At 38.2% G+C, this 25743-nt stretch overlaps 1 pseudogene; it reads right to left on the bottom strand.

Annotated features, from left to right (window-relative positions):
- Positions 1-102: 102 nt before the first annotated feature.
- LOC136306467 (E3 ubiquitin-protein ligase ZSWIM2-like) lies at positions 103-25670 on the bottom strand (annotated as a pseudogene).
- Positions 25671-25743: the final 73 nt, after the last annotated feature.

Below are 25743 nucleotides of genomic sequence, written 5' to 3'. Positions count from 1 at the left end.
GGCAAACATTACCTGTATTTCCTCGATCAACACCAGTGGATGAAATAAGTGCTTGCCTGAACTACTCTACTTTGTGGTGACACGTAAAGACGTTAAAATTAACTATAAATATGCATGTCCAGCTGCAAAACGATCGATCAGCTGAGATATTCTCACATCAATTGCTGGAAATTGGGAACAAAAAGGTGCCAGTTGATCTGACTTCAGGACAAATTTCATTGCCTTATAACTTCTGCAATTTAGTGACGTCAAAAGAAGAATTGGTTGAAAAAGTATTTTCCAATATTCTAACCAATTATAAGAATCACGATTGGCTGAGTGAATGACCTATTCTTGTGGTCTATGAACTTAACAATATTATTCAGTCTAACATTCAAAGCGAGGCAGTCACATACAAGTTCGTAGACACTGTTGTGGAAGCAGATGAAGCAGTTATTTATCCAACAGAATTTTTGAATTAACTCAGTCTGCCAGGGATGCCACTGCATGTACTGCAATTGAAAATCAGCGTGCCAATTATCATGTTGCAAAATATCAAACAGCCAAAGCTTTGCAACGGCACGTGGCTTGCAGTAAAAAAATTAATGAGCAATGTCATAGAAGCAACAATCTTGACAGGACCTTTCAAAGGTGAAGATGTCCTCATTCCTCACATTCCTATGATTCCAACGGATATGCCATTTCAATTTAAGAGATTGCAGTTCCCAATTTGATTGGCATTTGCAATCACAATCAACAAAGCTCAGGGCCAATCTTTAGAATTGTGCACTTGATCTACACACGGATTGCTTCTCACATGGACAATTATATGTTGCGTGTTCTTGAGTCGGCAAACCAGACAATCTCTATATCTGCACAGACAATGGAACAACAAAAAATATTGTATACCCACAAGCATTGTGAAATTAAACATATTAGAAATGTGCGCTTTCTCTTTTCTTTTTTTTCCATTTAACCAGACTGAGCCACAGCAATGCGTGGCCAGCTACAACTAGTTTCAAATAAAAATACTAATCTGAAATTTTTTGATTTGTGATTTTTAATGTGAATGAAACCAAAACAATTTTGATGAGAAATATATACTCAAATTATTTAGTCTGAACCAACACTTAAGCTTTTTTAATTTTAATTTTATGTTTTTAGAAAAATACCACCCAATTTACTCTGCCACCTGGTAGTAAGGTGCATGTTGGGCAGATAAAATATATTATGCTCACTTTGTTAAAGATGGCGCTGCCCATGTGGAAGCCCATCACCCAGGTGATTGCTTGAAATGGGCGTGATTATGTTAATATGTGTTGGGGGAGGGCTTTCGCACCAAAAGGTTTTAAAAGGAAGAGAGATCATGTTGTTCCAAAAGAGTGATTGCGTTCTAGGGGGAGGGCAGAGAGCAGGGAGGAGAGCAGAGAAAGGCCACGTGGAGGAGAGGAGAGGAGAGGCAGCCAAGATGGAGGAATGCTGAAGAAGCCAGTTTGTGCAGAGTTTGTGTAGAGAGAAGGAGATGGGGAACAGAAGTGAATAAGGCTAGTGAGCTAGAAACCTTTGATTCTAGTAAACTCGGATAAGTCAGTAGCTTTGTGAGCGCTGAATGAGTGGGTTTTGGAGCCCAGTGTGTGTTTTTACTTGCCTGCTGGCTGCAAGCTAGGATTAAAGGTAATGAATGGCCCGTTGTTTTGGCTCCGTTGTTTCAATTACCATCTGTCTGAATCTAATGCGAACCTGTATTGGCCAGGCGGCTGTGATGGTGGCCGTGGCTACTGGCTTTACAGTGCACAACAAATCTCATGAAATATTCTAGTCCACTATGATAAATTGGTACATCATAATCTATGAGGAAACTCATTTTCCTTTGGGGTATCTGCTTACTACTTCAGTATTGTTAGATCATGTTTATGTGATTCTAAAATGCCACGCCCATTTTCATATCCAAAGTCATTACCAACATAACTGAGATCATACAGTGTAAATTAACTGCCATTTGATGCTTTGAACAACTGATAAAACAGATAAAACAAATATCAAAAAATAAAAACTTGGTTAAGAAGTTAGAAACATTTCTATTATCCAAAAGCCATGTAGAACAAGCCTCAAGAATATTCTTCAGAAAAGCTTATACTTCTCATTATTCTGCAGATTAATTTTAATTCTTGTACAGAAACTGTTTTTACTAAAGTCACCTAATTGTCAACTAAAAGAAACCTGTATATTTCAATTATTTTAGGTTAACTACTCTTTAGTGAAACTCTCTCTTTTTATTACACTTTCTCTGTCTAGATTATCCTTCTACCTCTAATGTTTTCTGCCTCTCTCCCCCAAATCTCCTAAATCCTTAGTTACACAATTTATCATTCTAATAGGTTAAAGTGTAATATGTAGCCAGGGCCAAGGGGAAAGGAGAGAGAGAATCTTGGTATAGGATCATTTAATACCTACAGTCATAAAATGCTTACGAGTTGTGGTATCCAAAGTATGTGCAGTGCCTACAGGGCATGGGCTAAATATCCACTGGATTGGAGATATACACAGTGTGTTCGTAAAGTCATGGTGCACTTTTGACCAGTCACAGGAAAGCAACAAAAGACGATAGAAATGTGAAATCTGCACCAAATAAAAGGAAAACCTCCCAGTTTCTGTAGGATGATGTGGCAGCATGTGCGCATGTGCAGATGATGACATAACACCCTGTCTACAGCGGAGCAGCCCACGGCCATGCCAGTCGAGATGTGGACAGTACAGAGGAAAGTTCAGTGTGTTCTGTAGCTCGCTAAATTCGAATCCCTGACCAAAGTGCAACATGAATATTGGCGCGTTTATAACGAAGCGCCACCACATAGGAATAACATTACTCGGTGGGATAAGCAGTTGAAGGAAACTGGCAGTTTGGTGGAGAAACCCCGTTCTGGTAGGCCATCAGTCAGTGATGAGTCTGTAGAGGCTATACGGGATAGCTACCTAAGAAGCCCTAAAAAATCTGTGCGTGAGCCCACATCGAACTGCACTGAATAGGTATGAAATTGGGAGGGTTTTTCTTTTATTTGGTGCAGATTTCACATTTCTATCGTCTTTTGTTGCTTTCCTGTGACCTGTCAAAAGTGCACCATGACTTTACGGACAAACTGTATATATCTGAACAAGCACAATTTTTCTGGTTAATTCACTGAAATTATTTTTAAAAAATTATTTCAGTTTCATCCCATTCTTTTAAAATTATCTTTTGTATATATTTTACCTAATGTACTTAGTATGTTAATAAAACCCAGCAACTTTAAAATTTTTTAATTGACAAGGAGTATGACAAAAGGTCTGAAGGCCTATCCACTAGTACATAGCCCAGTCTGTGTTCTGCAATACAATCAATCTGCTCAGCACTTCAGGGGTCCCCAAACTTTTTACACAAGGGGCCAGTTCACTGTCCCTCAGACCGTTGTAGGGCCGCCACATACAGTGCTCCTCTCACTGACCACCAATGAAAGAGGTGCCCCTTCCGGAAGTGCGGCGGGGGCTGGATAAATGGCCTCAGGGGGCTGCATGCGGCCCGCGGGCCATAGTTTGGGATGCCTGCTCCAAGGGATTGAAGAGGGGGACTAAGGCAAAAGAGACTGCTTCTCTAAAAATGCCAATTACTTCAAAGCAAATCCCAAATCCCCCTGTATTTTTTTATATAATTCATTAGTTTTAATTTTACATTTATTTTTTATTTTATTTTTTCTTTTAAAAGTTTTATTAAGTGAGAGGTGGGGAGTCAGGGAGACAGACAGATTTCCGCATGTTCTTGGACCAGGATCCACCCAGCAAGCCCCTTATAGGGTGATACTCTGCCCAGCTGGGGTTGTTGCTCTGTTGCTCAGCAACCAAGCTATTTCAATGCCTGAGGGAAGGTCATGGAGCCATCTAACTTGAACAGTTGGAGCAATGGCTGTGGGAGGGGTGGGAGGGGAGAGAGGGAGAGAGGGAGAAAGAGAGAAAGAGAGAGAGAGAGAGAGAGAGAGAGAGAGAAAGAGAGAGAGAAGGGAGTCCTTTTCACAGATAATTTCCAGAGGCAGGTGGTACGAGAGGTGCCAGGTTCTGGCTATTTCTGCAAGACACCTGACCTCAGCTGTCTTGAAGATTTACCAAGGAGGAAAGATAGGACCATGCTGATTAGGTCTGTGTTACATCAAAGGAACTTGCAGAGGAGATCTTTCTACAGCTGGACTCCCACCTCTTGCACATTCTCTTTTTTATTTTTATTTTTTAAATTTATTTTTAATTTAATTAATTGTGTTTACATAGATTCTAGGGTCACCCCGAATGCCTCCCCCTCCCCCCTATTCCCCTCAACATCTCCCTGTGCCCCTCCCTACAACACCCTCCCCCCTACCCTTCAGGTTTATCCCATCCTATCATTCCCTTTCCCTCTGTCCTCTTTTCCTCTGGTCCCTTTGATCCCACTTCTGTCTCTATTCTGTTCCTCAGTTCATATTGTTCATTGGATTCCTCAAATGAATGAGGTCATATGATATTTTTCTTTCTCTGCCTGGCTTATTTCACTCAACATAATAGTTTCCAGGTCCCTCCATAGTTTTGCAAAAGGTAATATTTCCTTCTTTTTCATAGCCCCATAGTATTCCATTGTATATATGTACCACAGCTTTTCTTATGTGACTAACTGCATGGCCTTTTTACTTTTTTTCTTTTTCACTGAACTCTATTAAAAACTGCCAGCACCAGAGGAGTGTGAAGGCAGCTTTGTGAGCAGGACTCCCCTGCCTTCCAGGGTACTGATACTTTTGAATTAAAGACACTCATATATACTCAGTCTGGTTTGTCTATTTTGATAGGCTGAATGTGACAAGCTGTCCCAAACCCTGCTTTTTCTGGTAACAAAATCTTGGAAAAATATGTCCTTCAGACATCTTAGAAGTAGCAAGTGCTAATTTATTCATTATTACTATTTTTACATGAAGAGGAAATTCTAAATAATTAATATTAATCAATCAGAGCAATGGTGCAGTTAATTCAATACATAAAATTATGCTGGGCTAGCAAAAGTTAAGCATTTCTATATTTTCACATTTCTATGATATTTTTGGAATTAACTTCTTAACAGATAAGTAGCTATACTTTAAAACTCTAAGAAGAAACTGAAAAGCTTTTCAGATAATTTTGTCTCCTACTCAGTCTATTCCAAAAACTACTGGAAATAGTTTTTAGGTAAATGACTGAAATGTTAGTGTGTGAGGGAATGGAAAGCGGCGAAGTAAAAAATGTTAGAAATTCACACTTTAATTTGTAAAAGAGGACTGAGATAGAGGTGAATAACTGTGAGCCAGACTCATAGAGAAGTTCTTCTCAAAGGGGAGTGCAGAACCGCAGACAATGAGCAGACAGTGGAGAATGCCTGTATTGAGGAGTATTAGGAAAAATCACCTCTGAGAACAGAAGGAACAGTCAGAAGGCTCAGAGTGACAGAGGAGTTCACTGTCATAAACAAAATACTCAAAAGCAAGATTTAAAATCTACTGAAACCACACATTAACAATTTGAGAAACATGTGACTACAAGGACTGAGAAGTTTACACGGTGGCTTTTATATGTCCTTGCCCCCTGCAGCTATTACTCCTAACCCCCCTGTCTCACCTGTAACCTTAGCTCCCTATTGTTCTTATCCATTCTTCTCAAAAAACTTTAAATCACCCAAACAACTGCTGCTGATACCAAATATCAATCTTTCCCTTTTCTAGAACCCCTTTTAACCAGCATCCCTAAAACTAGCTGAACACCACCTGCTAAACTTTTATAACATCCCTTCTTTCTCAAGTGAAAAACGCTCCTTTGGGTTTTCTCAGGCCAGCTGTATTCCAATATGAATACTTTCTAATGGTGCTCTAGTTGATTTTCTTCTATGTGTCACATAGAGAAAACAAAGGACTAAAAGCATTCAAAGGAGAAAGGCTGGGGGAATAAAACAGTTTTATGGTTTTATGCGAGTTTTAAAATATACTGCTCACAAAAATTAGGGGATATTTTAAGAAATATGAAGCGATAAAAATATGATGTTCTTTATTAAACAAGAACATCAGAAAAGCAAATGGCAAGTCAAAGAAAGTTGTTCAATTATGCAAATTATATGCAAAACCAACTTTTATTTTATTGGTGAAAATGCACTATATACAAAAGGTTTTTAAGTACTGAAGTATCTGCATGTTTCCTGATACTCTAATTTTTGTGAGCAGTAAATATATATTAATTGTACTTGTAATTCCAGTATGACTAAAAAATAAACTCATACATTTAGCAAAAAATTTAAGCTTGAAATATTTTCTTCTTTTTGCAAGAGAAAGAGAGAAGAGGGTAGGACAAACAGGAAGGGAGAGAGAGGAGAAGCATCAATCTATAGTTGCAGCACCTTAGTTGTTCATTGATTGTTTTCTCATATGTGCCTTGACCAGGGGTGGGGGGGCTCCAACTGAGTCAGTGACCCCTTGCTTAAGCCAGTGACCTTTGGGCTCAAACCAGCAACGATGGGGTCATATCTATGATACCACTCTCAAGCTAGAGAACCCGTGCTCAAGCCAGATGAGCCCGTGCTCAAGCTGGCGACCTTGGGCTTTTGAGCCGGGGTTCTCAGCATCCCAGGCTGATGCTGTATCCACTGTGCCACTGAGCTTGGATAAATCAACAAAGCTCGTTTCCAAGACACCTGAGACAGAATACTACTTCTGACTCTGTAGCTATATTGGAGTGCAAAGCCAACACCCTTGTAGATGTGAAGAAAATAAAACAATTGAAATTCTGAGGTACTGGGCTGACATATCATCAGTCTGGAAATCCTAAATAAACGCCCATTAATTAAGGAAAATACAGTGTATAAAAGAAGGCAGGCTGGTGAATGGTACTCTAAAGCTCAAAGTTTCCTGAACAAAACAAAACAAAACAAAGACAAACAAAAACACTTGTTCATAATTTTACTGATGACACTTACTTATAACACTTCCCTCAACTAGAAATTGTTCAGTTATTACAGGGAATTCCAAGTTGTTTATCCAGTAGTTTTCTCTCAGCTACAGTCACAAGTTTGCTAGAGTTTTTGAATTCCTCCAAAATAAATTTTAATGGTGCAAACTCTTTTCTTCACAGAGTACACTTCAACATAGAAGTATTTGATATTATATTGTGATAATTAGCTAAGATCTTCATGCATTTTATATGAACATTATTGCCACAGCCAAATCTGTTAGAAATAAAATTAGGTTACTATTTGTATACACAAAATGATATATCTTTATATAAATAAAATTTTCTCTGTTACCATCTTTTTTTTTAGTTTTTTTTTTAAAAAATTTAAATTTATTATGTTAATATGAATTCAAGCATCCCACTCCATATAACTCCTTCACCCCCACCTCCTTGTCCACCATAACTTCCCCTTTGCCCCCTCCCCTAACTCCCTCCCTCCTTCCCTTTGGGATTTGCTGTCCTGTTATCTGTATCTATGTGTTATGTATATATAATTTCACTAATCTCTTCACCTTCTTCTGATTCCACTTCCCTCTGACAGCTGTCCTTCTGCTTCTTGTAACCCTGCCTCTATTCTGTTCCTCAGTTCACTTTGTTCATTAGATTCCACATATAAATGAGATCATATAATATCTGTCCTTCTCTGCCAGGCTTATTTCACTTAGCATAATAATCTCCAAGTCCGTCCATGCCATCACAAAATGCAAAATTTCTTTCTTTTTCATGGCTGCATAGTATTCCATTGTGTATATAGATCACCCTTTTTAATCCACTCATCCACTGATGGACACTTGGGCTGTTTCCAGAACCTGGCTATTGTAAACAATGTTGCAATAAAAATGGGAATGCATATCTTCTTTTGAATCAGTGATTTGGTACTCTTAGGATATAATCCTAAAAGTGGGATAGCTGGATCAAAAAGCAGTTCCATTTTTAATTTTTTGAGGAAATGCCATACTGTTCTCTACAGTGGCTGCACAAGCCTGCATTCTCATCAGCAGTGCAGGAGGGTTCCCTTTTCTTCACATCCTCACCAGCACTTATTGTGTATTGATTTGTTAATGAGTGCCATTCTGACAGATGTGAGGTGGTATCTCATTGTGGTTTTAATTTGCATTTCTCTGATGATTAATGACATCGAACATTTTTTCATATGACTATTGGCCATCTGTGTGTCCTTCTTGGAGAAGTTTCTATTCAGTTCTTTTGCCCATTTTTTAATTGGATTGTTTACCTTCCTGGTGTTGAGTTTTAGAAGTTCTTTATAAACTTTGGTTATTAACCCCTTATCAGACTTATTGGCGAATATGTTCTCCATTGTGTGGGTTGTCTTTTAATTTTGTTCATGGAGTCTTTTGCTGTGCAAAAGCTTTTCAGTTTGATATAGTTCTATTTGTGTGTTCTGTCCTTTCTTTCACTTGCTTGTGTAGATAAATCAGCAAAAATATTGCTACGTGAGATATTGGAGAGTTGACTGCCTATGTTTTCTTCCAAGATGTTTATAGTTTTATGACTTACATTTAAGACTTTTACCATTTTGAGTTTATTTTTTTGAATGGTGAAAGCTCATGGTTGAGTTTCATTTTTTTTTGCATGTACCTGTACAATTTCCCCAACACCATTTATTAAAGAGACTGTCTTTACTCCACTGTATCCTCTTACCTCCTTTGTCAAATATCAATTGACCATAAAGGCGTGGGTTTATTTCTGGGTTCTCTGGTCTGTTCCATTGATCTGTATGCCTGTTCTTATGCCAGTACCAACCTGTTTTGATTACTATGGCCTTGTAGTCTAACTTGATAACAGGAAGTGTGATACCTCCCACTTTCTTATTTTCAAGATCGCTGAGGCTATTTGTGTTCTTTTTTGGTTCCATATAAATTTTTGAATATTCTGTATCTTTGAAGTATGCCATTGGTAGTATAGATTTCTTTAGTTAATATAGACATTTTAATGATGTTTATTCTTTCTATCCATGAACACGGTATATGCTTCCACTTGTTTGTATCTTTCTTGATTTCTTTTTTCAATGTTTTATAATTTTCTGAGTACAAGTCTTTTACCTTCTTGGTTAAATTTACTCCTAAGTACTTTATTTATTTTTTTGTTGCAATAGTAAAGGAGATTGTTTTCTTAATTTTTTTCCAGACAGTTTATTGTTGGTGTATAAAAATGCCACTGATTTATGAATATTATTTTTATATCCTGCCACCTTGCCAAATTCATTTATCAGGTCTAGTAGTTTTTTGGTTGGGACTTTAGGGTTTTCTAAGTACAGTATCCTGTCATCAGCAAATAATGATAGTTTTACTTCTTTTACAATTTGGATGCCTTTTATTTCTTCTTCTTGTCTGATTGCTGGGGGTAGAACTTTCAGAAGTATGTTGAATAAGAGTGGTGAAAGGGGGCATTCCTGCCTTATTCCTGATCTCAAGGGGATTGCTTTTAATTTTTACCCATTGAATATGTTATTGGCTGTCGGTTTTTTATAGATGGCCTTTATTAGGTTGAAGTATGTTCTCTGTATTCCCACTTTGCTGAGAGTTTTTATAATAAATGGGTGCCTGTTTTTATCAAATGCTTTTTCTGCATATATTGATATCATGTGATTTTCATCCTTCTTTTTGTTTGTGTGATGAATTACATTGACTGATTTGTGAATATTGTACCAGCCTTGCCTCCCCAGAATAAATCCCACTTGATTATGATGTATTACTTTTTAAAATGTATTGCTGGATATGGTTTGCTAATATTTTGTTGAAAATTTTAGCATCTATGTTCATCAGGGATATTGGACTATAGCTTTTTTTCTTTGTAGTGACTTTACCTGGTTTTGGAATAAGAATAATGCTTGCCTCATAAAAGGAGCTTAGAAGTCTTCCCTCTTCTTGAATGTTTGAAATAACTTGAGAAGGATAGGTGTTAGTTTTTCTTTGAGTATTTGGTAAAAGTCATCTGCGAAGCCATCTGATCCAGGACTTTTGTTTGTTGGGAGATTTTTGATAACTGTTTCACATTCATTTGTTGTAATCAGTCAGTTTAGGTTTTCTGATTCTTCCAGATTGAGTCTTGGAAGGTTGTATATTTCTAGGAATTTATTCATTTCACCTAGGTTTCCAATTTTTGGGCATACTGATCTTCATAGTATTTTCTTACAATCCTTGGTATTTCTGCAGTGGCAGTTGTTACTTCTCTTTTTTCATTTCTAATTTTATTTATTTGAGTCTTCTCTCTCTCTCTCTCTTTTTTTTTGATAAGACTGGTGAAAGGTTTTTCAATCTTGTTTACCTTTTCAAAGAACCAGCTCTTGGTTTTATTGATCTTTTGTATTTTTTTCAGCCTTTATATCATTTATTTCCTCTCTGATCTTTATTATTCCTTCATTCTATTTTCTCTGGGCTTTATTAATTTTTTTCTAGTTGTTTTAGATGCAGGTTTAAGTTGTTTATTTGAGATTTTTCTTTCTTTGTAAGGTATGCATGTAATGCTATGAACTTCCCTCTCAGCACTAGTTTTAATGTGTCTCCTAAATTTTGAGTTGTTTTATGTTCATTTTCATTTGGTTAAAGGAAATATTTGATACCTTCCTTGAGATATCAAGGAGTTGTTAACTCGCTCGTTATTTAATAATATGCTTTTTGGTTTCCAAGTGTTTGAATTATTTTTAATTTTTCTATTGTAGTTGATTTCCAGTTTCATGCCATTGTGATCAGAGAAGATGCTTGATACGATTTCAATCTTCTTAAATTTATTGAGACTTGCTTTGTGTCCTAACATGTGGTCTATCCTAGAGAATGTCCCATGAACACTTAAAAAGAATGTATATTCTGCTGCTTTAGGGTGAAAGGTTCTGAAGATATCTATTAAACACAGTTGATCTAGTGTGTCATTTAAGGGAGCTGTTTCTTTGTTAATTTTCTTTCTTGAGGATCTACCCATTGATGTTAGTGGGATATTAAAATCTACTATTATATTGTTGCTGTGATTTCACCCTTTATGTCCATCAAAATCTGCTTTATACATTATGTGCTCCTATATTATGCACATAAATATTTATAGTGATTATATCCTCCTATTGAATTGCTCCCTTTATCATTATGTAGTGACCTTCTTTGTCTCTTACTATAGCCTTTATTTTAAAGTATATTTTATCAGATATAAGTATTGCTACCCCAGTTTGTTTTTTACATTTCTATTTGCATTAAATACTTTTCTCTGTTCATTCACTTTCAGTTTATATGTATCTTTTGTTCTGAGGTGAGTCTCTTGTAGACAATGTATGTATAGGCCCTGTTTTCTTATCCATGCAGTTACCCTATGTCCTTTGATTGGAGCATTTAATCCATTTACATTTACAGTTATTATTGAGATATATTTATTTATTGCCACTTTATTCTTTAAATCAACAATACTTATTTTCTTTTTCTTTTTTTGTATTTTTCTGGGGGAGAAATACAGACAGTCAGACAGACTCCCGCATGTGCCTGACCGAGATCCACCCGGCACGCCCACCAGGGGGCGACGCTCTGCCCACCAGGGGGCAATGCTCTGCCCCTCTGGGGCGTCGTTCTGCTATGACCAGAGCCACTCTAGCACCTGGGGCAGAGGCCAAGGAGCCATCCCCAGTGCCCAGGCCATCTTTGCTCCAATGGAGTTTTGGCTGTGGGAGGGGAAGAGAGAGACAGAGAGGAAGGAGACGGGGAGGGGTGGAGAAGCAGATGGGCACTTCTCCTGTGTGCTCTGGCCGGGAATCGAACATGGGACCTCTGCACACCAGGCCGACGCTCTACCACTGAGCCAACCGGCCAAGGCCAACAATACTTATTTTCTAATTTTTTTCCCTTTCCTCTTTTTACAGCAGGCCTCTTAACATTTTTTTGCAATACTTGTTTGGTTGTAATGAATTCCTTGAGTTTTTTTGTCTTTTTATTTCTCCTTCAAATTTAAATGATAGCCTTGCTGAATAAAGAAGTTTTGGTTGTAGGTTCTTGTTTTGCATCACTTTGAATATTTCTTGCCAATCCCTTCTGTCCTCAAGTGTTTCTGTTGAGATGTCGAATGTCATCTTTATAAGATCTCCTCTGTAGGTAATTAACTGCGTTTCACTTGAAGCTTTTAGTATTTTTTTTGTTTCAACTTTGACACTTTAATTATGATGTGTATTGAGGTAGGCCTCCTTGGGTTAATGGAGTTCTCTGTGCTTCTTGAACTTATGTGACTTTTTCCTGCATTGATTTAGAGAAGTTTTCAGCTAAGATTTCTTCAAACAGGTTCTCTATCTCTTGTTCTTTCTCTTCTCCTTTAGGATCCCTTATGATGCGGATGTTGTTTCTCTTCATGTTTTCACAGAGCTGTCTTAGAGTTTCCTCAGTCTTTTTGAGCCTCTTTTCTTTTTACTGCTCTGCTTCAAAGCTTTTGTTTATTTTGTCCTCTAAATCACTAGTTTGTTCCTCTGCCTCATCCAGCCTGCTGTTAATTTCTTCTAGTGCAGTCTTCATTTCTGATATTGTATTTGTCATTTCTGACTGGTTCTTTTTTATGAATTAAATGTCCTTTTTGACACTTGCTATCTTTTTCAGTGCTCATTATATCCATGCATTGTTGCTCTAAGATTTTTGAGCATCCTAAAAATCATTATTTTAAACTCTGCATTGGGTAGTTTGGTTACTTCCATCTCATTCAGTTCTTTTTTTTGGGAATTCTCTTGTTGATTTATTTATGTCACATTTCTCTGTCTGCCAAATTTGTACATGTATTAGGTAGGCCTATTTGACTGAAATGTTTTTGGTGTCTTTATGAAGATGATGGGCTTAGTGGTACTAAACTCCAAGTCACCTGTTTTCCTTGTTTTAGGAATGCTTCTTGATGGTAGGATTTTCCCTCTTATTGTATGTCAGTATTAAATGCAGTTGGTTCTTTTGTGAATACAGTTACCCCTTTAGGCTGGCTGGTTCCTATGGTCAACCTTGACTGTGTGTATTATACACTGTGCAATGTCTGTCTTTTTGGGTGTATTTATTCTCCACAGTACCTGGTGCGTGCTAGACTCCACCTTTGGGTGTGCTGCTTGTGGAGGTAGCTGTGTCTAGTGTTGTTGCTGTCTGCCACCCACTAAAAGTAGTGTTGGCTCTAGATTTTCTTGGGTTGGCATCAGTTGTTGTTTGTAACCTGCTGTGGGATACATGTTTGTAGCTACTGCACTTTTTTCTGTTTGTTTTTGTGTTTTCTGTGCCTGGGTACTGTGGGAGGGCCCAATTCTTGTATAAGGATCAGCTTCCTCCTGCTTAGAGATGACAGCAGCTCCATAAAAGATTTGTTTCTACCTTTCAGCTGTTCCTTCTCCTGTTGCAGCTGCCTCATCTTCCCACAGAGTCTTCTGTAGTAAGAGTGTAGTGTGGGCTCAGACTGGCCTCACCCAACCAACCCCTCTACAGGTTGCATGCTTAGTGGGTTAGGGCTGCTGAGGTTGTGAATATGACATTAGTGCTACCTCCTATGTCATAAGTCTCTTGGTCAGGAGCTTAGTATGTGTAATGTGGACTCTACACCATAGCCTAATCTCTCAGCCACTGCTAGATACTCAAATTTTGTTTCTCTCCAACAAGGTGAGCATCAGGATCAGACCAAGTGAGGCTGACAGTTCCCTCTGCAGAAGTTCTTTCAGCTGGTGAGACCCTGGTCTCAGGGAGGGAGACTGAGAGAGACCTCTCCTGGGGCTGACTGTAGCCCCATCAAAGATGGCTAAGCCCCTCAATTAGACCCAACAATAGACTCACAGTGTCCCACACATTAAATGTCCATGCTCCAAGACTCTCTCCCTTCCCCTGTGGAATCTAGCCCCACAGGGCAGGATATCCAGTGCCCAGGCCAGATGACTGTGAAGCTCCACCCTATCCAATGCACATGAGCCACTGTGCAGGTGCTGTTCACAGATATTGGAACTCACCTATTCTGTGCCAGGTGTGCAGAGCCCTTCCTTAAGATACCACTCTAGCATGGGTTGTTAGGTTCTGAACTGATGGTTTTCACATCTGGCCCCTGGATATGCCCCTGGGCCTTCCTGGCAGGAACCTGGTGAAGGCCAGTAGGAGACACTGTTTGTGACTGGCCCTCAGCAACCTTCTTGGGGCTACAAGCAATCCAGTGTTTGTGGCTGCTTCTGCTGGGTCCAGGTGCATATAGAAATACCAAGCTGCACTCCTAGGCTGGTTTTTACCCACACTGGGCCTGGGAGAAGTTCTGCTTAAAAGGCCAAGTTTCCATGCGTCCCACCTCCTGCAGCCTCTGTCTGCTGGCTGCTTGTTGGGCTCAGTCGCTGAAAAGAAAACCTCCGCTAATGTATACTGCCTGCAGCAGTTCAAGGATTAGGAAGGGTATTGGGTGTGGATCCACCCCTCTGCCCCAGGTGTCAGTCTCTCCAGACTTTTCTCACAGACCTCAGTAGGGTGTGGCCCCAGAAGTCTGGTGAGTGTGACATTTGAGACCCAGAGGTGTGGTCTGCCTGCACTCTGGACAGTTTCTACTGAGGCTGCCCTGAGGTGGAAGCACCAGTCTTAGCGTCCAGAGCATGTAGGGGAACGCTTTGGTTTCAAAATCAGAAAACTGAGACACTGACACGCCCCCCACTTCCTGGCCTCTCAGAATGACCCATCATCATGAATGGGGTACTGTAGACTCCTGAGACTGGAACAGCTGCTTTTCCCTAGGCTGATGCCTCACAAAGAGGATGCTCCGCCCAAGTAAGATGGTGACTACAGTATTGGAGAAAGGCTCAGCACAGGGGTTCTGGTGGCTGTCCCCCACAGTGTCTCTCCCTGGGCCACCAACTTTATTCTTTCCTAACACTACTCTATTCCTTTCAGCTCTCCCTCCACCAAAACCCTTGGTAAGTGGCTGTAAATGAGATTTTTTTGTGCGGGCCTTTTAAGACAGAGTCTGCATCTCTGAAAGCTCAGTCTCTTTCTTGTGGACAGAAACCCTGCTCTTTTCACTGCCAAATGCTGTCTGGGTGCCTCTTCTAGTCTTGGGGCTGAGCACCCACACTTCTCACAGTGACCCTTCCCACAGTGAGAGTCCCTTTGGACCCCAGCCACCCCTCGTTAGAGCAGGACAGCCCTTTCTGCATCTCTGCCCTTCCTACCAGTCTCTAGTGTGGCTGCTTCTGTGACCCTTGGTTACAGACATTTTTTACTTTAGTTCAAAGTTGGTTTTTTAAGATGATGGTTCTTAAATTAAGTTGTAATCCAATTTGGTCCTGGCAGGTGGCTGTTGGAACATCTGCCTATTCCATCACCATCTTGGAATCCCCTCTGTTACCATGCTTATTTTTTATAAAAATAGGTTCTGATTTTCCAGATATAGCTTGATTACATATATATATTACATTTATTGCATTCTTTATTATTTAATGTAAAATAATCTTTACTTTCAGAAAACTCTTTTTAACTATGCCAAACCATGACATTTATTCATGTGTTAAAACAAAAATGTAAAAATTATTCTACTTTAATAAACTTAAAATGAAAAGAGAAATAGAGCTGTTTTAATTTTCAGCCTTTAAAATGTAACCCAGAAATATTTAGAGTAAGAACAGGACCTGTCACACATATGTTAGGAAACAAAAGAAAACCTATTAAACATACTTGTTTAAATATGTCTTGTTTCTCTAGCAGTGTGTCTCATAATGGAGTCAATTACAAACATATTAAATTAGAATTTATCATGTTTTTAGATTAAAAAAATCATCTGCAAAAGGTGAGAGGAAGTCTTTTCCCTAACCGTACTTCTTGACAAATAGAGCAGATATAATCTGAATCAACTTTCTTCTGATTAATGTAGCCATCATCTTCAGTAGGCATATTTTCGTCATTTGTTGCTCTTTGGAGAGTTTGAACTTGATGTGTTCCCTGAAGCAACTCACTGATTTCTGTTTCTCTGAGACCTAACTACAAAGCATCTAATGAAAAATCCCATAGTAAAATAAATTAGAGATACAAAAATGTAAAAACTTGTACTGAAAGTTAGCATTTTCTTTCAAATGTCAGAACGACAATTTTGGTTGAATTATTACACTCACCTTTACCACTTTTTTGTATTCCTTTCAGAGCCAAATGGTCATAAAATAGTCATTTATAAAAAGAATATAGATTATCTTGTTTCTTCTTACCAAAAAAAGTCAGGGCAACTATTGTATTATAAGGGTTTTAGATTAATTTTATGATAGTGCTCATCCTTGTTATAATTATGTCTTACATTATGATCACTTCTTTATAAACAAGTATTTTATCAACATTTAGGAATAGTAAAAGAAATGGAGCATGAATACACAAAGGAGAAGTAGAAATATTTGGGCCATACTAATGTAATTAGCACTTGTTAGATAACCAAATAATAGGAGAACAGGACAATTAATTGTGCCTGCTTTCCTGTCTCAGTTTTATGTTCCTAAAAGAATGTGTTGGTAGCCAAACCTTCACAGTTTGTTAAATATTCTTCAGGACAATCTAATAGAAACTGTATTGCCTATACCCCTTGGATGTGCATTCTTTGAATTCTGAATTTTCTCCATCCTGCTGTAGTTATAAGAAATTGTATTCAAAGTGCATATGGTTTTGATTGGGATATGATAGGTTCCTTTATTCCCTGGCGCATCCCTGTGCTTCTTCCCTTTTTCCTCTCCTAAATAAACATGCCATAATTTAAATGCTAGCTGTTTTTGGGCCCCTTGAGTTATGATCTTCATATTATACATTTTCTAAATATATAAATAGATTAAAATTATTTTCAAGATAATGAAAAATCACCATTTCCTAAAAACTCTCAATTAAATGCTGAAACTACTGAAAATACCAGTTACATTTCTTTTTTCTATACATTTTAAAAATTCATTTTAGAGAGGAGAGAGAGAGAGAAACAACAGAGGAGGGACAGGAAGCATCAACTCCCATCTGTGCCTTGAACAGACAAGTGCAGGGTTTCGAACCGGTGACCTCAGCATTCCAGGTCAATGCTGATCCACTGCACCACCACAGGTCAGGCACATTTCAAACAGAAATTTCTGTTCCTTGTCTGAGGTGGGGTGGCAGGTGGAATGTAGAAGAATATCATACTTTAATTAACTATTACTTTGGGGATTGAGGGCTATTTGTCACAAAGACATAGCAATATCTGCTCCATGAATATGGGGAGAAAAGGGAAGAACAAAAGCTTGTGCTTTTGAGAACAAAGATTCTGTTAAGTCAGAATAAATACTGAAACAGAAAAGTTCATAAGAGAAGCTGGACATAAACTGTTCCTCATGGCGTAGCATGAATTGAAGAATAAAAGGGAGAAGCAAGCTCTTCTGAAATTAATTTTAAAAAGTTAATGTATGAGACTATGAAAGAATATTCTTTCATGGAGAAGAGCAAGGCAGCTAGCTTATCAGATATCACATGTTACAAAAACAATAAATAACAGAACTCATTAAATAGCCAATATGAAACAAGCATTATGAAAAGAAGCCTATTCAATAACTCTTATTGAGATAACTGAGTAGCAATTTGGATAAAATTTAATTAATTCAAAATAAATACCAACCTTCAACTTCAAGTGGATAAAATGGAGAAACAGAGAAAAAAATATGTATGACATCATACAACCTAATCATTAAATATGAGGGAGAGAGGATGAAGTAAAGAGTAAGTGAAATTTCAGAAAGAACATTTGTCTACAATATGAAGGAGGAAGCAGCAAAGTGAAGGTGCTGAAACAAAGAGGCCACAGTGAATAGTACTTAGGGCTGATAAAGGCTGAACTATGGTGAGGTTTTGAATGGAGAGATAAAAACACTACTGAGAAGTAGCTAGGATGTCAACATAAACAGGATTTATTCATGAGAGAAGCACTAAATATATTAGAGAAGAAGATGTAAGGTGAAAAATTAAGGAGGACCCCAAGGTTTCTAGCTTTGCAGACTAAAGGAAATTGAAAGCCAATATGTAAGATACGGAATTAAAAAGGGAAGCACATCTGAGGGAACTCTGGCATTTAAAATGTCTTTGGGACCTCTACATCGAGCTGCCCAGAAAAGACTGTTGATAAGATATGGAAATCACTGGTTATAAAGGATAGCAGCTGGAGACATAAAAAATAGGAGACATTTCTAAGAAAATATGTAGAGTGAAAGAAGAGTACAAAAGAAATTGTAGAAAATACAAATAAGTGGAAGGAACACAGTACATTTGCATGAATAGGAAGAATAACATCATTAAAATGTTCATATCAGCCAAAAAATCTATACATGCAATGCAGTTCATATCAAGATACGAATAGCATATTTCACAGAACTAGAATAATCCAAAAACTGATATGAAACCATAGTGCTCCAAATAGCCATAGCAAACTTAAGAAGAACAAAGTTGGAAGAATTATGCAACCTGATATCTAACTATACTACAAGGCCATAGTAATTAAAATAGCATGGTACTTGCATAAAAACAGACATATCAATCAATAAATCAGAATGGACAGCCCAGAAATAAACTCATGCCTTTAAGGTCAATTAATATTTGACAAAGGAGGCAAGAATATACAATGGGGTAAATATACTCTGTTCAATAAGTTAGACAGAAACATGCAAATAATGAAACGAGACCACCTTCTTACAAAGTACAGAAGAATAAATTCAAAATAGATTAAAGACTTAAATGTTAGACTTGAAACCATAAAAATCCTAGAAGAAAACATAGGCAGTAAAATCTTGGACCTCTTTTGCATCAGTATTTTTTATGATGTATTCCCTTGAGCAAGAGAAACAAACAAACAAACAAACAAACTATATATATATATATATAATCAGATAGGACTACATCAAACTAAAAAGTTTTCATAGAGCAAAGGAAACCATCAACAAAATGAAAAGACAATCCACTGAATAGAACATATTCACCAATGATACATCTGATAAGGAATTAACATAAAAAATTAATAAAGAACTGGTATATCTCAATACCAGGAAGACAAAGAATCCAATTTAAAAAATGGACAAAGGATGTGAATAGACATTTTTCCAAAAAGGACATATATATATGGCCAATGATATAAGAAAAGATGTTCAATGTTACTAATCATCAGAGAAATGCAAATTAAAACCCCAATGAGATATCATCTCACATCTATCAGAATGACTATCATCAATAAATTAACAAAGATAGTAAATTAACAAGTGAGGATGTGGAGAAAAGGGAACTCTTGTATACTGTTGGTAGGAGTGAAGATTGATATAGCCATTGTGAAAAGAAGTATGGAGTTACCTCAAAAAATTAAAAATGAAACTGCTTCATGATCCAGCAATTTCACATATGGTAATATATCAAAAGAAACCCAAAATACTAATTTGAAAACATATATGCACCCCTATGTTCACTGCAGCATTATTTACAATAGACAAGAATTGGAAGCAGCCCAAGTGCCCATCAGTAGATGAGTGGGTTAAAAAAGCTGTGGTACATTTGAAATATTACTCAGCCATAAAAAGAAGGAAATCTTACCATTTGCGACAGCATAAATGGACCTGGAGAGTGTTATGCGAAGTTAAATAAACCAGTCAGAGAAAGATAAATACCATGTGATTTCACTTATATTTCATTAGATTCCATAATCTAATAATGAACAAAATAAACTAACAAAATAAAAACAGAGGCATGGATACATGAAATAGACTGGGTGAAAAAGGTAAAAGGATTAAGCAAAAAATACAAAGTCATAGACACAGACAACAGTGTGGTGAGTGCAAGAAGAAAAGAAAGTGGGGGAGGTAGGAGAGGGAAAAAGAAGGGTAAGTGGTGATGAAAGGAGACTTGCCTTGAGGTGGTGAACACACAGTACAACACACAGGTGTTATTGAATGGTACACCTTAAACCTATATTTCACTAACCCACATCACCCCCATAAATTCAATACAAATTCAAGTTAAAAAAATTAAAAAATTAAAAAAATAAAACCCCTGCAAAACACTAATACTGTTATCCAGTATAACTTTTAAATAGCTACAATGATAAACTTACCTAAATAAAACTGCTACTCTCTGAACTAAAAAAAACCCCAAAAACAACTAATTATCACTTAATGCTTTCTGAATATTATGAACATATATTAATAAATTTTAAAGTGCTTTTACAATTCTTAGATGGATCTTAGTATAGGTCAAATAACTCATTGATTGCAGGGAACACTTTTATAATGACAGCATCTTTACTATAAAATATATAAATTTAAATGATCTGTATTAAAAATATTTTTTTTTAATTTGAGGACTCTAGAATTTAAAATCTCACAACTGTATGCCTGACTGCAGATTCAATTTAAGTACTGACATAAACATGATTGTAGGGGTTACGCATTAGGACTTTCAGTCTGGAGGCGCCACAAACGAAACATGTGAAACATAAGCTGGCGGGTATCATTTCTAAAGTTGGACAAATCATAGATCCAGTGACCAGAAAACCCTGTGCAAAAACTACCAACTTGGAGAATCCAGTTAGTTTGGAAACTGCCCATCTAACCAAAAATCTGGAAGAACTCAGTATCTTTTCAGAACAGTGAAGGAAGTTTAGAGTAATGAGCCAAAGGGAAAAATTGATAAGGTTGTTTTATGGAAAAAAACTTTTTTCTAAATTTCATCACAAACTGATCAATTTCTCTTCTGGTATTTATGAAATTTGCTAAAAGTAAATGAATAAAGTGTTTGTTATAGCTTTCCAAAAAACTATATTTATCTCTAAAAATACATATATATTTTGTTTAAAAACTTCTATCAGTAAACATTTCTGAATAAAATTATGTGTCATATCAAATGTCAACTTCAGGGATTTAAAAATTATATGGCCCCTGGCTGGTTGGCTCAGTGGTAGAGCGTTGGCCCAGTGTGTGGATGTCCCTGGTTCAATTCCAGTCAGGGCACACAGGAGAAGCACCATCTGCTTCTGTACCCCTCCTCCTCTTGCTTCTCTCTCTCTCTCTCTCTCTCCTCCTCCTGCTGCCATGGCTTGATTGGAGTGAGTTGTCCCCTGGCGCTGAGGATGGCTCCATGGCCTCTGCCTCAGGCTCTAAGAAAGGCTCAGTTGCCGAGCAATAGAGCAATGCCCCAGATGAGCAGAGTATCACCCCCTAGAAAGCTTGCCGGGTGGACCTCAGTCAGGGTACATGTGGGAGTCTGTCTCTGCCTCCCTTCCTCTCACTAAATTAAAAAAAAAAATTTAAATGATATTTCCCTCATAATTTAAATAAATAAAGTACAGGGGGTCCTCGGGTTACGATGGTCTCAACATACAACGTTTGAGTTTATGACACTCTATCCCATGAAAACTTTACAAAATTGAGATGTGTTTTGGCTTATGCCATTAGTGTCGTACTTATGGACTATATGGGTGAACTAGTTTGGTTGCATGTGGTAGAAAATATGCAGTACGGTGTTCAGTACAGTATATTTATGTCCTTTTCCTTTTTCTGTGGCTTAGTTGTGTTTTTATGTCCTAGATGATTTTACAACGGTGTTAGGATAGGTAAGTGACTTAAGTTAGGGTATATTTCAACTTGCGACAAAATTTTGGGTGATGTCACTGTCATAGGAACAGAACTGTGTTGTAAACCGATGACCCCTTGTACTATGAATCTTTCTTAGAACACCTGAGAGGAATATTTTCTACTGAATGACTGGCCATTATTTTATCATTTTCTTTTCATTAAGTGACTTTGAATTTGAAAAGTGACATTTAAAGTTACATTTTTAATTTTTATTAAATAGGAAGGAAAATGTTCCAACTGTTTTAAATGTAACAAACTGGGGTATAGTTAGTCGTCAGAATGTCTATAAAAATAACTTTACATTTAGAATATGTCTAAATACAAATAAACAAATTTGTTAACTTAAAATTAGTAAAATAAAGACACATACAACTTACATTCATGATACTGCGGAAGCCTGAATTTTTTCAACAAGACCCTAATATTCACAAGTAGAAAAACAAAACATTTATTTCTGCCATAATGTCAAAAAATATTATTTCATTTTAATTTTAGAATATGAATGGTACTATAGAATTTATATTGCTAATTGTATAGGAATAAACTTAAAACTCTCATCAGTTTTCTATTATAATAGTAGTTAAATCCATGTTTTAAAATAAACATGTGAAAACAAAATATGATAAATGGAAACAAAAGGTATTTACAGTACAAAGATTTGCCAGAGTGCTTTTCCATGACATAAAGTCCTTTACAGAGAGAGGTTAGTGAGGGAATTTAGGTATTAATTGTACTTCTTTTTACTTTCCCAGACATTTCCTACTCTTAGAAATGAAATAATTTTCTGGATAGATTATTAAATGACTGTTTTCCTACATATACTATTATAATGTATGACAGAAAAAATCTTTTCAAGCATCACCAATTAAAATGCAATATGGCTACTTTTAAAAGTGGGCAATGTATATTGTTATTATTGAATACATTAGTATTCTTTAAACAGGGGTCTCCAAACTTTTTACACAGGGGCCAGTTCACTGTCCCTCAGACCATTGGAGGGCTGCCAAATACAGTGGTTCTCTCACTGACCACCAATGAAAGAGGTGCCCCTTCCAGAAGTGCAGTGGGGGCTGGATAAATGGCCTCAGGGGGCCGCAGTTTGGGGACGCCTGCTTTAGTATATTAAATACTGGCCCTGGCCGGTTTGCTTAGTGGTAGAGCGTCGGCCTGGCGTGCGGGGGACCCGGGTTCGGTTCCCGGCCAGGGCACATAGGAGAAGCGCCCATTAGCTTCTCCATCCCACCCCTTCCTCTCTGTCTCTCTCTTCCCCTCCCGCAGCCAAGGCTCCATTGGAGCAAAAGATGGCCCGGGCGCTGGGGATGGCTCCTTGGCCTCTGCCCCAGGCGCTAGAGTGGCTCTGGTCGCGGCAGAGCGTCGCCCCTGGTGGGCGTGCCGGGTGGATCCTGGCCGGGCGCATGCGGGAGTCTGTCTGACTGTCTCTCCCCGTCTGCCCCACTTTATAGTGCAGAAATCAAAAATAAATAAATAAAGGGAATTCTTTCTACCTTCCAGTGAAATTAAAGACCTTTTTTAGATTATGGATTTTTGTTTTGTGTACTTAAATTGGTGAGTTTACCTTATTTAATTTTATTCAAAGAGACTAATTTTATTCACCAAGTCTATATTGGCTCATAATATTTATTTAATGCAGTGTTGTAAGCAGCAAAGTGATAAAAAGATGTCTTAAATAAGCACAGGTTAGTATTCTGTATTCAGTACTTAAAATTCTTAACACTGAATTAGAATTTTCCAAGTCAACTACAAGGAGACAGTGAGGTGGCTAATTTTTGAGTTGTAAGAGTAGAATATGCAAATATTTTTAAAAATCTGGGTCTTCCAGCAAAATTAAAAAGAACTTATTTTTAAAGATTCTTCCAAGGTACCACCATTTAAACACTTTAAAAAAAAGAGAGGGGGGCTTATCAGCCTGACCTGTGGTGGCACAGTGCATGAAGTGTCAACCTGGAATACTGAGGTCACCGGTTCAAAACCCTGGGCTTGTCTGGTCAAGACACATATGGGAGTTGATTCTTCCTGTTCCTCCCCCTTCTGTTTCTTTCTCTTTCCCCTCTCTAAATAAATAAATTTTAAAAATCTAAAATAAATAAATAAATAAGTTATAGAACTTCAGAGAGACCAAAGAAAAACTGATTATCTTTTCTATTTTTTAAAAAAAATTCATTCATTTTAGAGAGGAAAGAGAGAGAGAGAGAGAGAGAAGGGGGGAGGGGAGGAGCAGGAAGCATCAACTCCCATATGTGACTTGACCAGGTGTTGGGCAGATAAAATATATTATGCTCACTTTGTTAAAGATGGCGCTACCCACGTGGAAGCCCATCACTCAGGTGATATTAATGTGTGTTGGGGGCAGGCTGTGGGCAGGCAGGATCCTTGTAGCCTGGGGCTTGGTTTTAGGACTAAGCCAGGGGTCTCAAACTCAACTCAGCATGTGGGCTGCAGAGCAAGATCACAGCCATTTGGCGGGCCGCACTAGGTCTACAAAAGGCAACTGTTACGCAACACTTTTCTCACTGCAGTTGAAAACAAAAAAAAAAATCAGTACAACAAGCACAATCGTACATGCAGTTTACTCAGTGTCACAAAACGACCAGAAACTGTAGTTCGCATCACAACTGCTGTTAACTAAGCTAATATCTAGCTAGGATGCTAGAGAAATGAAAAATACAAGTAGGCCCCTAGGCTTACTTAATTTTATCCAAAATATTTTGAACTTCATGGATTAGTCTGCGGGCCGCGAGTTTGAGACCCCTGGACTAAACCTTTTACACCCTTTTTGATGTGGGGTGGTACAATCCCATCATGCCTCAGATAAGTGACTTTGTATTAGAGACTTCCCTATTTTGTATATTGGATTAAAGGTTTTGATTTCTGCACTATGAAGTGGGGCAGACTGGGAGCTTGCTCTGGTTCCTGAGATTAGCATTAGAAAAGGGAGCTGAGAAAGGCCAAGTAGAGGAAGCCAAGAGCAGCAGCCAAGATGGTGGAGTGCTAAGTGAGAAGCCAGTTTGTGCAGAGTTTGTGCAGAAAGAAGGAAGGAGATGGGGAACTGTTGGGCAGATAAAATATATTATGCTCACTTTGTTAAAGATGGTGCTGCCCACAATGGAAGCCTGTCGCCCAGGTGATATTAATGTGTGTTGGGGGTGGGCTGTGGGAAGGCAGGATCCTTGTAGCCTGGGGCTTGGTTTTAGTACTAAGCCTTTCCCACCCTTTTTGATATGGGGTGGTGCAATCCCATCATGCCTCAGATAAGTGACTTTGTATTAGAGACTTCCCTATTTTGTATATAGGATTAAAGGTTTTTATTTCTACACTATAAAATGGGGCCAGAACGGGAGCTTGCTCTCCTGGTTCCTGGGATTATTAGCATTAGAGAGGAGAGAGCAGAGAGGAGAGCAGAGAGAGGCCACGTGGAGGAGGCCAGGAGAAGCAGCCAAGATGGCAAGTGTTGAGTGAGAAGCCAGTTTGTGCAGTTTGTGCAGGGAGAAGGAAGGAGATGGGGAACAGAGGTGAATAAGGCTGGTGAGCTAGAAACCTTTGATTCTAGGAAACTCGGATAAGTCAGTAGCTTTGTGAGCACTGAATGTGAGTGGGTTTTGGAGCCCAGTGTGTGTTTTTACTTGCCGGCCAGGTGCAAGCTAGGATTAAAGGTAATGGCCCATCAGCTTTTGGCTCCCTTGTTTCTTTATGGACTGTCTGAATCCAATGCGAACCTGCATGGGCCAGGCGGCTGTGATGGTGGCCCTGGGTACTGGCTTTACAGGAACAGAGGTGAATAAGGCTGGTGAGCTAGAAACCTTTGATTCTAGGAAACTTGGATAAGTCAGTAGCTTTGTGAGCACTGAATGAGTGGGTTTTGGAGCCCAGTGTGTGTTTTTACTTGCTGGCCAGGTGCAAGCTAGGATTAAAGGTAATGGCCCATCAGCTTTTGGCTCCCTTGTTTCTTTACGAACTGTCCGAATCCAATGCAAACCTGCATGTGCATGGCCACCATGGTGGTTCCTGGATCCCAGAGTGTATGTAACGCAACGATGTAGGTATATGAAATGTCGCACTTTTTCAAACCGAGAGAGCTAAGGGCCATCATTTTACAAGACCTGTATACAATTTGTAGTCCCACTTCCAATAAGGAAACTTTTCTAACAAACACTACTTCC

The sequence above is a fragment of the Saccopteryx bilineata genome, chromosome 5 (assembly GCF_036850765.1).
Source record: "Saccopteryx bilineata isolate mSacBil1 chromosome 5, mSacBil1_pri_phased_curated, whole genome shotgun sequence".
Taxonomy (NCBI): domain Eukaryota; kingdom Metazoa; phylum Chordata; class Mammalia; order Chiroptera; family Emballonuridae; genus Saccopteryx; species Saccopteryx bilineata.
This window is presented reverse-complemented; position numbering and strand designations above follow the sequence as displayed.